The sequence below is a fragment of the Symphalangus syndactylus genome, chromosome 4, assembly GCF_028878055.3.
Source record: "Symphalangus syndactylus isolate Jambi chromosome 4, NHGRI_mSymSyn1-v2.1_pri, whole genome shotgun sequence".
Lineage (NCBI taxonomy): Eukaryota > Metazoa > Chordata > Mammalia > Primates > Hylobatidae > Symphalangus > Symphalangus syndactylus.
The window spans coordinates 113,851,660-113,865,483 of NC_072426.2; the positions used below are offsets into that span (position 1 = coordinate 113,851,660).

The 13,824-nt window shown below is 40.7% G+C and overlaps 2 protein-coding genes across 9 annotated transcripts in view; one reads left to right on the forward strand and one right to left on the reverse strand.

Annotated features, from left to right (window-relative positions):
- LOC129481080 (uncharacterized) overlaps positions 1-13,824 on the reverse strand; it is a 114,985-nt gene that overhangs the window by 79,063 nt on the left and 22,098 nt on the right. The window contains exon 3 of one of the 6 annotated variants that reach the window (XR_008657254.2): positions 6,810-6,964. The exons of the other annotated variants lie outside the window; for them this stretch is intronic. The gene's annotated coding sequence lies outside the window, so the exon portion shown is untranslated. The remainder of the gene's footprint in view (positions 1-6,809; positions 6,965-13,824) is intronic. 6 annotated transcript variants of the gene reach the window in all.
- The window catches only part of SCOC (short coiled-coil protein), a 51,132-nt gene that overhangs the window by 6,153 nt on the left and 31,155 nt on the right, over positions 1-13,824 (forward strand). The gene's annotated exons all lie outside the window — the stretch shown is intronic.

The following is a 13,824-nucleotide window of genomic DNA, read 5'->3' on the forward strand; positions in this document are numbered from 1 at the left end:
AAGCTAGAAATCCATATGTCATTCCTTCTTTCTCACAATCTGATCAATCACCAATTCTTGTTGAATTGACCTTGGAAATGTTTCTCAAATAAATCTGGTCTTCTCCATCCCTGCCACCACCTCTCTCACCAGGTCCTTATTATCCTCAACACAAACCACAGCACCCGCCTCCCAATGGTTTATCTTATTTCTAGTTTTATCCCTTCAAATCTACTCTCCACAGTGGCCACATCACTACCTCTGCCTGTAGAGAACAATCAATGCCTCGCAGCCCCTGAAGGGTGAAGTCCGATTCACTTGGCATAGCATTGAAGGTCTCCTTTTTCCTGGCTCTCCCTATCTTTTCAGTGTCATTTTCTGCCACACCATTTGAGCTCAGTAGGGGACAATTAATGTTCCCTCCACACAGTGCCTAGTTCATGCCTCTGGATGCTGTGCTGCTTCTCACTTTGTCTGGAATAACACTACCCACCTTTCTTTTTATCTGGTCAATTCTACTCACCCTTTCAGACCCCATTCAGGCAATGCCACCTCCAGGAAGCTTTCCCTGATCATTCCAGGCTGTGTTAGATTTCCTTTCTCCTTTCTCAGAAAGTTTCTCCCCTAACTTATCTCTATCTGCATTTTTTTCATAGTGTATGAACAGACTATTCGACAGACTGCGAGCTTCTAAAACACAGCCTGGGTTTTCAACTATCTGTATTCCCAGCACCCAGCACAAGTCGAATGGCTTAACATCTTTTGATTAAAGAATTCTGATGGAATTTGTGTGTGTTGGGATAAGTGCCAGTTTAGGCAGGCCAGCCCCTAGCTAAGAGTTGACTCCTAGGGTTGGCTTTCCTAAATTGTCTCTACTTTTTAGACACTTCTTTTCTATTGTCGTCTCTTCTTTCTATCCACACTTCTGGGTAAGTTTAGTTCTGTTTTCAGAACACATTTATTGAACACCTACTGTCATATGCCAGGTAGTAGGCAGGACCTGGTTATTTGAAGAATTGGCACAGGGGAGTGTGGCAGGAAGGGCTTGAACTTTGAAGTCAGAAATGCCTGGATTTGAATCTGTTAGACTTTGTGCAAGCTATCTGCCATCCCTGAGCCTCCATTCCCTCAGCTGCAAAATGATCATAAGAATAAGTCTCAGAATTGTTTTGATGATTAAATGAAACAATAAAGGTGGTGTCTTGAACTAGCCTGGCATAAAGTGAGTACTCGGTACGCTTTCCTTTCTCTGCTGCCCACTTCAAGGAGCTCACATAAAAGTTTCTTAAAAGGCTCTGAGATCTGGGCCAGGCACAGTGGCTCACACCTGTAATCCCAGCACTTTGGGAGGCTGAGGCTGGCAGATCCCCTGAGGTCAGGAGTTCGAGACCAGCCTGGCCAACATGGAGAAACCCCATCTCTACTGAAAAAAAAAAAAAAAAAATTAGCTGAGCATGGTGCCAGGTGCCTGTAATCCCAGCTACTCGGGAGGCTGAGGCAGGGGAATCGCTTAAACCCGAGAGGTGGAGGTTGCAGTGAGCCGAGATCACGCCATTGCACTCCGGCCTGGGCGACAAGAGAGAGACTTTGTCTAAAAAGAAAAAAAAAAAAAGAAGAAGGCTCTGAGATTTGGCCACATCAGTTCTCATGGTAACGACAGTGTCCTGTGGACATGGCGCTGTAAGCTGGGATTGCCTGTTGACGTCCTCCTGATAAGGAAGGGGAGATGGATATGAAGGAACTCTTTATACAAGAGCACGATTTTTTTCTGATGAATATAATGAAGCCACTCTTTTCCCTCTTCATGCCAGCCCTCGCCGCCTCCCCGTCGATGTCCTTCCCATCGCTCCTCTCCTTTATGCCTCAGCCTCCATCCTGACTCTGCTCTCTAAAACCTCTCCTGAATAATATTCAAAGCTGCGTCTGCGTCTGCTTTTGGTGTCAGCCAATTAGCCCTCATTGTAAGGTTGTAATATGCTTCCCAGAGAAGTGGCACAATTGTTGTGTGCTTTTATTCAGTGATGCTTCCTACCACTATATGGAAAATGTAACAATACCCCCTCACGCCCTGCTGAAAGCAGCCCGGGTTTGAAAAGCTTTCAGAAGGCCATCTGCCATCCCCTCAGCCAAGCAGAAGATCAGACACGAGGCCCTGCATTAGTTAGCACTCTAAGTAAAAGGTATCAAGGGTCTGTATTCCTTTTCATCTCATCCTCCATTATAATATGGGCTAAAGAAGGAAATAGACTTGTGGCTCCCCAGCTGAGAGAACACTGAGCCATAGCAGGAGTCTTGTCGGTGAAAAGGGAGCAGGCCTTTCTTTTTTGATATGAATGGGCCAGTGTTTGCAGCCAGCGCCACGCTCCCAAGTGTCTGCCAAGCGGCCATTGCCAGCTTTGCTGGGTTACACTGGACATCTTGGGAGACAACTGTGCAGATGAGAGTCCCAGAGTGGGGGCATGGTTAAATAAGTACACAAGGATGTGGCGAGTGCTGGCTGAGCGTGTTCTGGTCAGGACTAGAGAACCCCTTGCCACCAGTGTCATTTCTCTTTACACCCTCCAGTGAATTTGGCTATGAATACTAATTTAAAAGATTATTCCCATATCCTTAAGGTTATCGAAAAAGATAATCTCTAGTATGTTGGAAATGTTGTTTTTAGTGAAATCAAACAAGTATGTCAATTGCACCAGCAATGGCAAAAAGTTTCAGCAAATCTTAATTGGCATTTGGGATCCATATAAGTATGGATAATGCCATGGGCAGAGTAAAATATCTGTTCCTGTAAGCTAAAGAAAATATGGACAGTGGCATTAGGAATACCTCCCCTGGCCCAGCAAAATGCCTTAGAGACTTAGCATAAGAGATTCAATAAGAAAAAGGAGATTAACTCTGCTTCTCAGCAGCTTCTGGGAGTGATATGGCTCTAGGGTCACTAATGTATTGCTAGAAATTGTAAGTGCTCTTTCTGCAGAGAAATCTTCAATCAGAAGAAATCCACTTAACTGAAACAAATGATCTAGCATAAAGCAAAAACTAGTTTCAGTAAACAAGCTTAAGAAATGACATGTTAGCGCAGTATTTAATGTTTTCAGTAATCGAGAGTGTTCTCTAATTTTCTCAGCAAAGGATAAGTAGTAATATTTTGACTCTTCCTTTCAAAGACAAAAAACATCCATTGGTTGCCTATATGTTTTTTCTACGTCATTAGAATAACCACAAAAGAGGGAGGGGGGCATTAGAATTTTCTCATGTTAAATTTGTACAAAATCCTTCATAGTTATGGTGAATTTTTTTCCAGGGAGAAATCCAGAGGAGATCCTGAAAATCAGGGGTGAATTTTATTTACCTGAGCTCATGAGCTAATAAGATGCTGACCTGTCTCAAGTCCGAATTCCTGAAGAGGGGGCTGACACAGGGCCCTTCATTTCACAAAGGCCCCAGTTGGATGGGATCAGCTTTGGACACACTTTCCCTCACAGGCTTCCTGCCTGCTTGACTTGTTCAGAATTTCAGGGTCAAAGCCTGGTTTCCTTAGAGAATTTAAAGGTTGCTTTGGCCTTCAAAGATAGTCTGGGTGCTGAGAGAAGGAGGACACGGGCCCCAAAAGAACAGGACAAACCAGATGAATCAGCTTCTATTGGGCTCCACGAGCCTAGAAATAAACATTTGAAATGATCCAAAAGCTTTATAAGTGACACTGCTGAAACAATATATCCACCAATCACAGAATCAAAGTTATTGTAAAAGCCGTTCCAGAAAGAGGTGTTTTGCTTTCTTAGATAGGCGTTAGTATTCATTTTCTGTTTTTCTTTTTCTTTCTTTCTTTTTTTTTTTTTTTTTGATACGGAGTCTCGCTCTGTCGCCAGGCTGGAGTGCAGTGGCATGATCTTGATTCACTGCAACCTCTGCCTTCCACGTTCAGGCGATTCTCCTGCCTCATCCTCCTGAGTAGCTGAGATTATGGGCGCCCACCACCACGCCCGGCTAATTTTTTTGTATTTTTAGTAGAGACAGGGTTTCACCATGTTGGCCAGGATGGTCTCAATCTCTTGACCTCATGATCCGCCCGCCTCGGCCTCCCAAAGTGCTGGGATTACAGGCGTGAGCCACCGTGCCGGCCTAGTATTCATTTTCAGTCCTCAACATTGGGAACATAAAAGACTCAGTGGTAGCTCACATGAATGGTCTGGAAGAACAGTGAGCCTCTCTTGCCGCCTTTCTGTTACAGTGACCTGGGTCTTCCCTCCACCAGCCTTCTTGGGATGCACACAGTCAACAGCAGGCTCTTTTCAGCCCTTACTCACTTTCTTCCCCATTTAATCATTGTTCCCTTCTTTCTCCATACACGTTTCATTGTCAGCTTAATGACTTTGGCTCAGAGCACTTGACTGCGCACATGCGTGGTTTTCATTGCTGGTAGTGTGACGTTAGTAAAAGTTGTTTGAAAAGCTCGTATTTTAAAACACATTCTTCTTTTCTTATCCCTCTTGAAAATCTATACTACCTTTTCTTAGCAGACAAAAGGCTCTACTATTGTTTGTTCCTCCATGTGAATATTTTGCTTTCATCTTCATTTGTGGTTAGGAGGTTAGCTTCCTTTATAAAAATGTTTAGAAGATTTTTTTTTTAGCAATGTTTCTTATCATTCTTTTTTATTTTGGAATTTTAAATGACTTGAGCTTTGTGCTGTTACAGTGTTTCTCATCTGACACAGTGGATTCCTGTCCCTTCTGCTTTAAGCCCTTTGCCATACTGTAAAAATGGAATTTCTGTAATAAAATGTTATAATTTGAGAGACTCTTCAGTTTACAGTGACTGTTGACCCCTAACCACTACATTTCTCAGCCAGTGTCTCTCTGTGAAATATTTAGTGATCATCAAGCATACAATTGCCCTGGGAGAGCCTGTATTTCAAGGAATTTCTCAAATAACTTTTTTTTTTTTTTGCAGGATATTTTTTACCAACACAAACAGTAACCCCTCTATTTGTCCATTTTGTAGGTTGGGATATTTATGCCTTTTCTGTAACATGTAATCATTTGACTGTGAAAGGAATTAGACAAATTCATAACTAATTGATTATTTTTAAAAAGCAAACTGCATGTTCTAATGATTACATCCTTAAGGTTTTTTTTTTTTTTTTAAACCTTTTTGAGGGAGGAAGATTAATGCAGGAGTTGGAAAAAATGATTAATCAAATGTCATTTTAGTTTTCCTGTAGATTCTCAATTCTGGTGACAATTAGAAAATCAGTTGTTTCTTTGGAAATCCTAGTTAACTATTTGGATACTTATTTCTATCTAAAAAGCAACCTGTCATCACTCATCACAAATAAAACTAAGAGTCTCAAATGTTTGGAGTAACCCCACACTTTACTAACTAGTCATGTGTCTCTGTGATGGTTAATACTGAGTGTCAAGTTGGTTGGATTGAAGGATGCTAAATATTGATCCTGGGTGTGTCTGTGAAGATGTTGCCAAAGGAGATTAACATTTGAGTCAGTGGGCTGGGAAAGCAGACCCACCCTTAATCTGGTGGTCACAATCTAATCAGCTGCCAGCGAATATAAAGCAGGCAGAAAAATGTAAGAAGGTGAGACTGGCCCAGCTTCTCAGCCTATACATCATATATATATATATATATATATATATATATATATATATATATACACATATACATATACATATATATAACAATGTTATAGAGCAATGATACCCTGACTAATACAGTCTCTTAGGTGAATAATGATAATAAGCATTCATTAAAAACTTATTATATGCCAGGCACCGTGCTAAGAAATTTATATGCATTATCTCAATCCACACAAATATCAAGCTATTGATATTATCCCTGTTTTTCAGATTGAAAACTGGGCTCGGAAAGGTTTAGTACCTTGAACAATGCAGAGCTGGGATTCAAGCCCAGGTCTAGGTGACTTCAAAGCCTCTATCAAATGACAATGCATCAGAATTGAACTTACTAGATAGATAGCATTTTTGCATTGTACTGACTAGGTAGAAGCAATAAGGTGCCTGCATTGCAGGTATTGAATAATGAAATATGGTCCTCCAGTTACGTTATGAGGTCATTGTTTCAAAAATGTAATCATAGAATCAGAGGGCAAGAAGAGCCCAGAGGCTCTCTACCAATATTGGAATATGCTCAGACATGAAAGATAGAATATAAAATTGTATCTATGTTGCAATTACAACCATGCAAAAGTAATTTATATACATGGACTAGAATGGGGAGGGAACTTGGAAAAATGTATATATTAGTGTGAAGGGATTATAGGTTATTAATTTTCATGTTATATTTATGCAATTTTTTTCATAAAAATGAGATTAATACTAGAGTTTTTCTAATATCTAGAACTAAGGTATTAACCCTAACATGGGTGATAATTTTCAGAAGCATGTGAAAATATCAGTGGTTGCGTTATGGACATCTATCACAACACCACTATGGTGATGCATGCGAAAAGTTGTTTGGAAAAATAAAATGTAGAAAGTGGCAAATTTAGCTACAGGATATTCAAGGCATGGAGGGTGGAGAGTAAAGGAGAGATCGCACAAATTGTAAATGCCACCCTTCAGCACAGTCATGTCTTTTGCATTTTATCCCTTATTTTGAAATAATCTCAAACTATAGAAAATTTTCAAGTAACCTAAAGAAGATTGTTTTGTTCCTAAGTTATTTGAAAGTTGCCTATGCTCTATCACTCCTGGATACATTAGTGTGTATTTCTTACAAACAAAGACTTTCTCCTTCGTAACCACAATACAACCAATAACATCAGGAAAACGGCATCCCTACATCACTCTCACCCAATCTTCAAAGCCCACTGAAGCTTCACCAGTTGTCTTGATAATATCCTTTCCAAAAAGTATCATTTTAAAATCATATGTTGCATGTAGCTGTCATGTCACTTTCATCTCCTTCAATCTGGAACACTTCCTCCATCTTTACTTGACTTTCATAACTTTAAAAGATTATAGAGCAGTCATTGTGTAAAATGGTTCTCGGTTTGTGTTTTCTGATGTTTCCTCATGATCAATAAGTTTGGCAAGAATATAGCAGAATGATACTGTGTTCTTCTCATTACATACTGTCAGGTGGTGTATAATTTCTATTTTCCCTTTACCAGTGAGGTTAACTTTGAGCTCTTGATTACGGGTGGTGTCTGACTCATTTTTCCTTCAGTAATTAGCAAGTATTTTAGAGGGAGATATTTTGAGACTATATAAATATTTAATTTCATTTCAAACTATTTATTTATTTATATCAGAATAGATTTACTTTTTCCTAATTTATTAAGTGAGTTATAATCCTCAGTATAGCCTTAGAGAAGGATAAAAGGAAGAGATACATAGTGCCTTAAAATCTTTTATTTATTTATTTATTTATTTATTTATTTAGAGACAGGGTCTTGCTCTGTTGCCCAAGCTGGAGTGCAGTGGTGCAATCTCGGCTCACTGCAACCTTCGTTTCCCAGGTTCAAGTGATTTTCCTGCCTCAGCCTCTGGAGTAGCTGAGACTACAGGAGCCTGCCTCCAAACCTGGCTAATTTTTGTATTTTTTTTAGTAGAGACAGGGTTTCACCATGTTGGCCAGACTGGTCTCGAACTCCTGACCTCAAGTGGTCTGCCTGCCTCAGCCTCCCAAAAGTGCTGGGATTACGGGTGTGAGCCACTGCATCCAGCCTTAAAATCTTTTATATATAGTAATCAGTTGTACAGAGATTCTATTCCTACTGCCTTAAATTATTCAAATTTACACTTATATTCACTTCATTTCTTCTCCAGTAAATTTGTCTTCAAATTTTTCACCAGTAGAGATAGGGAAGAGCAGTCAACGAGGAAAAGTGGAATATTCCTTTATCCATTCACCCATTACATATCCAGCTGTCAGTTCAGTGTATCTGATTTGACTTTCAGCCTGGCACCTCCTGCAGTGAATGCCACTGAATGGAAGTAGGTGTAGACAATGCATGTTCCTATTGCCATGTGGCTGGGCTCCTGAAGTTGTTAACCTTAATTTCCCTAAGGAGATAAGGTGTTTATAAACCAAACATTGGTATTTTCACTTGGATCTCAAAGCCAGGACTCACATTACGATTATGACCTTAAATTCTACATATCAGATATGCCACTTTGACAAAATAGTGAGACAGATCAGAGCTGCCTTTGCCATCTCACTATACTACTTCTCCTAACCCATCGTAGTTGGTATTATTTTCATTATTCTAATAAAGAATGACGAATAGTAGCATCTTTAATTCGTTATACTCCACACCTTCTCTTTTTCTCCCCTTTTCCTCTTTCCCTCAACAAATGTTTTATCCACTGTGTCCTTTGTTGTAATCTTGCCTCTGATCCTCTCTTGAGTGCTTTCTGTGGTGTGTGTCTTCTTTCCATTGCTGTGTTCTGTCTTCCTTCCCTTCCTTTCTCTCTCTCTCACGCCTATGCACTCCTAATCCCTTTGCTTTCTCGCCCTGGTCTCAGGGCCTGACCTTTGCACTCCGCTCCTCTGTCCTTCCCCTGATTCACACTCCCTATTGTATTGATGACTTACGGGTTTGGAGATAAAGCAACACCTGAGTTGAATACTTTTTTAAAAAGTTTTACCTTTATTACTTTAAGTAAAAGGAAAAAGTTTTTGGCTCAGATAACTTTGAGTTTACGCACTTGTAATTTGCATTACAAGATAGTTACAATCATTGCTGCTAAGTCCATTACCTGTTCACATACAAACATTGCTGCTAAGAGCTAACATTTCCCTTGTTTATTACCCATTTATGGAGTATTTTTCTTAGGAACACTGAGTAATGACTAAGTTTCCAAGCTCTAGAGTTGAAGTCCCTGCAATCAAACCCTCGCTCAGCTAGCTGTGGTAACATTGGGCAAATTATTTAACCTCTCTAAACTTCAGTTTCCAGTTGACAACGCTACTGCATGGTTGAGTTAGCCTACAGTGCCTCCCAGCCTTCTCAGCCTGGGTTCTGAAAGGGAACTAAGCCTTCCTAAGGTGTTCATTGTATGCAATGAATTAAATTCTTTCCTTGCATCTAGAAAGGTACTAGTTATAAAACACTCTTGGGAGAATTCAGAAAGTAGTCACTCAAATCCTTTTTTGTGTTCTGTGGTTCATTTGGGGAAACCTGGTTGAGAAAGGCTAGGATTCTGAAATAGAAAATTCCCTTTGGAAAACTGCATACAGTTTACTTAGCCATCTTAAAATAGAATCACCATTCCATTTTAATCACTATTCTATTAAATGGAATCACCATTTCATTAAATGGAATCACCATTTCAAGAAAGAGGAAGAACTTATATTTCTGTCACCTAGAATACCTATTCATTTGGACCAAGAACTCTTTGATTTATGAAAGTTGAAGAGATTAACTGCAATTCCACCAGGATTTAACATGTGTATGTTATTTTGCATTTTCATTCAGTGTTTGTTACAGAATGAAATGTCTTTAAGAAACTATTTGTTCCGTATATTATTGCTGTGTAACAATTTACCCACAAGTTAGTGTTGTAGAGCGACAGCATTTCATTTTGCTCACTATTTTGTGGCTGAGTGATTCAGGAAGGGCTTAGCTGAGCGGTTCTCCCTTAGGGGTCTCTCCTGCAGCTGCAGTCAGATGCGGGTGGGGGCTGCCGTCATCTGAAGTTAGACAGGCTGTGTATCCAAGGTGGCTCACTCACACAGCCACGGTGGAAGCTGGCTGCTAGCTGGGAGCTGAGCTGGAGCTGTCATTTCGAGCACCTACATATGGTCTCTTTAGTACAGTGGTTTGGGGGAATTGTATTTCTTCTTGGTGGCTAGTTTTCCCTAGAGTAAGTGTTCTAAGACCAAGAAGGAAGGTTGTGTGTCCTTTTTATGACTGATCCTTAGAAGTCACACAGCGTCACTTCCATTACACTCTCTGGGTGGAAGCAGTCCCAAGCCTGTTCAGCTTCAAGGGGAAGGAACGTAGGAGAGCTTGTTTGTGAGGGCATGTCAAGGGATTTGTGACCATTTAAAAAATCACCACAGCTGGTCCTCTGGACATATATTATTTATATCCTTCTAAATTTACATGCTTCCAAATGCAAAATACATTTACTCTCTCAAGACGTCCCAGAAGTCTCATCCAATATGATGTCAGACTCAGGCTGGAGACATGGGATCTAAAGATGCCCATGCAGATATGGGTGAGGCTCCTCAGGGATGGTCCTTCAGATGCTTTGTACTCTCTCTGAAGACCTGTGAATTAAAGGCTCCTTACACACCCAGGATACAATAGTGAGGGATAGGACAGCGTCCTTGCTCTTCCTCCGCATGGAACTCTAAACAAGATCCCATTTTCTCTTTAGTCGCTTGGATTCTACTATCCGGCAGGCAGTGTGCTAGAGTCAGAAGACTTTTTGTCGCCCCCCTGTGGTGAGGATTCAGGCAAGCCGCTTGACTCCTCTGGGTCTCATTTTCCATGTATAATGAAATAAGACTGATAGATCCCTTGAGAACACTTTCAGCTCAAAAGTTCTGTGATTTTGTGAAATGCCACAATTGTACTACTTGGATATGAACAGACACAAATCATTGTGCATAATTAAGAATATTCCACAAGTAGAGAATGTTACTAAATAAAGGATAAAATTAAAGTATGAATTAATAAAGAAGTAAATTTTGTGGGAAATAGAAACTGATTTTGAACCAATTTTGCCACTAGAGGTCACCAGCATACCATCTCAAAGAGAATAAATAGGTTTTTGTCACTAATAGTTCCCTGTGTAGAACCCCTAAGGGGCATTCACGGTGTCTTTTCGTTTACTTGGAATATCTCCTGACAGTTGTCAGAGACGTATGTTATGATGAGGTGACGTCAGTGTCCCTCTAGGTGATGTTCCAGGTGTGCCTAATGTTCTGTAAGCGTGAAGAGCCACCACCGGAACAGTAAGGAAAATGACTTTCTAGGATTTTCTGCTTTCTCACTGGGATGTGATGAGGGGCAGGGAGATAACTTGATAGAAAGTAATATAAGCTCTGAGGCGAAAAGGCACTGTGGAAATCCAGTGTCATCCTCAAATGCAGCACAAACATTTCAGCTTTTTTATGACACTGAGAAAGTACAGACTGGGAGCAAAGCACTCGTTTATTCAGCCAATGTCTGTGGACCTGCCTTCAGGCACTGTGCTTGGCAGGGGCTACATCAATGGAGAAGATGCAGTTACTACCCTCAAGGGATTTAAGAAATGAAGTACAGGAGGTTTCTATTCAGATTCAATATTTTAATAAAAAATGGTTTTATTAATGGCCATTGACTGCTACTGATGCTTCTTGAATCTCCAGCTTGTGTGGTTCTCTTCCTTTTTGAACTTTAGATACCCAACCAGCACCTTCTGCGACATTTTGTAGTATTTCCCTTAAGATACTGTATAAAGAAGGAGGAAGAAAATAGGAATTTGGCACAGAACTAAAGATTATTCCATTTAGAGGTTTTTGGGAGAAGCAGGCTGGGATGGGTCCTGAGTTTCGATACATATTTTTGCTGATATGCCAAGAGTACTGACACCATGCCAGGCAACTTCTCTCAAATTTTCTTATTTTATCTTGCTGACAGACCTGTAGGATAAGCACTGTAATCATCATTTCTGTCAATGGTCCCTTGCAGCACGGCAGTGGGGTTTTTTTTTTTTCCGGAAAGTGATGCTAAGAGTACACTTTAGGACTTTTACATCAAAGCTAGAACTGACTGTCACATGAAAATGTTAAAATGCTGACTTCAGTTGTGGCCAATGGTGCTTGTCAGGAAAAACTCTATTAAAATGTATTTTAGGCCAGCACAGTGGCTCACACTTGTGATCTCAACATTTTGGAAGGCCAGGGTGGGAGGATCGCTTGAGCCCAGGAGTTTGAGACCAGCCTGGGCAATATAGTGAGACCTCATCTCTGCAAGAAATAAGATTAGCCAGGCATGGTTCTGTGCCTGTAGTCCCAGCTACTTGAGAGGCTGAGGCAAGAGAATCACTTGAGCCCAGGAGGTTGAGGCTGCAGTGAGCCATGATTATGCCACTGCACTCCAGCCTTGGTGACAAAGCGAGATCCTGTCTCTAAAGAAATAAATAAAATAATGTATTTTAACATAAAACTCTTTGGGTGGGAGAAACAATGCTCCAAGTGAAATTAATACCTCGAAACATAAAGAGTCATGGAGATCTCCTGTGAAGAAACTTCTGTGAGTGACAAATGGATTCAGAATATCTCTGAGGACTATATCTATTTTCTCCCAAAATGAAAGCTACAGGATACTTTCTTGTAATGTGCTTCATGTAGTACAAAAAGAAAATCTACCAACTCCAGAACTCATAATTCTATAATAAAGAATGAGTTGCAAGGAATTCTGGGCTCTTTCAATAACTAAAGGAGCTATTTCTTCTAAGGCTGAAGGGGACTTGAACTTGATTTAAATTGGTTGTCATCAGCCTTTAGAGCAGACACTGAGAGTGATTCTGAGCAGGACACAGACACAGCCCTTATCCCTTAGTAGCAAGGCTTTCTTTAGTTTTCTGCCTTCACTGAAGAAGGAAAAAGAGAGCCTGGCCATATCTTTGCTTCACACTGGGCATGATTTGCTTCATTGTGATGAGTGTTACTAACTATCCTGGCAATTACTAATTTTAAGCAATTGTTTTAAAACAAACTAAAGACAGTCTAAAGACAGGCATGTCCTTACTTCTTCTTCTTTTTTTTTTTGTGACAGAGTCTCACTCTCTTGCCCAGGCTGGAGTGCAGTAGTGTGATCGTGGCTCAATGTAACCTCCACCTCCTGGGTTCAAGCGATTCTCCTGCCTCAGCCTCCCGAGTAGCTGGGACTACAGGCCGAGCCACCATGCCCCGCTAATTTTTGTATTTTTAGTAGAGACAGGGTTTCGCTATATTGGCCAAGTTGGTCTGGAACTCCTGACCTCAGGTGATCTGCTCACCTCAGCCACCGAAAGTGCTGGGATTACAGGCGTGAGCCACTGTGCCTGGCTGTTACTTCTTACTGTTGTAGGGTTTGGTCAAATAGTGAGAAAGAAAGGTTAGGGAGGGAGCTACAAAAATACTACTCCACTTATTTTAAAAATATTTCTATTAATGGCCACTGAGTTCTACTGATGCTTCTTTAATCTCCAGCTGATGTGATTCTCTTCCTTTTTAAACTTTAGATATCCAACCAACACTTTCTGAGACATTTTGTAGTATTTCCCTTAGGATACTGTATAAGGAAGGAGGAAGAAAAACAGGAGTTTGACACAGAACTAAACATCATTCAATTTAGAGGTTTTTGGGAGAAGCAAACTGGGATGGGCCCTGAGTGTCACTGCATATTCTTCCTGGTGTGCCAAGAATACAGGCCCCAACCCAGGCTTTACTCAGGTATGTTTGCAGAGAGCAACTTTAAGGGATGAGGTAACGCCTCTCTGGTTAAAGAGCAAGCTTGCTTCCACTTGCCATAAAAGTCAAAGATCCCCCAAACTCAACGTTCCTCTCCTATATCATAACCCACCGCATGTATAGGCATCTACAGGGGCCCTCTGCCTCATCCCTGTGGGACTCGGGGGACATAGGTAACAGCAACAAATCAGCACGAAGCTCATGATGAGCTGGGAGTAAGAGAGCCTTAGACTGTGATCCAGACATCTCATGTCTTCCGGCAGTATTCATGAAACAGGCAATCGTTAGCTTGTAAGTGCAGCTGACCTTTGAACACCACAGGTTTGAAATACATGAGTCCACTTGTATGCATTTTTTTCAGTAAATATAATGGAAAATTTTTTGGAGATTTTGACAATTTGGAAAAATTCACAA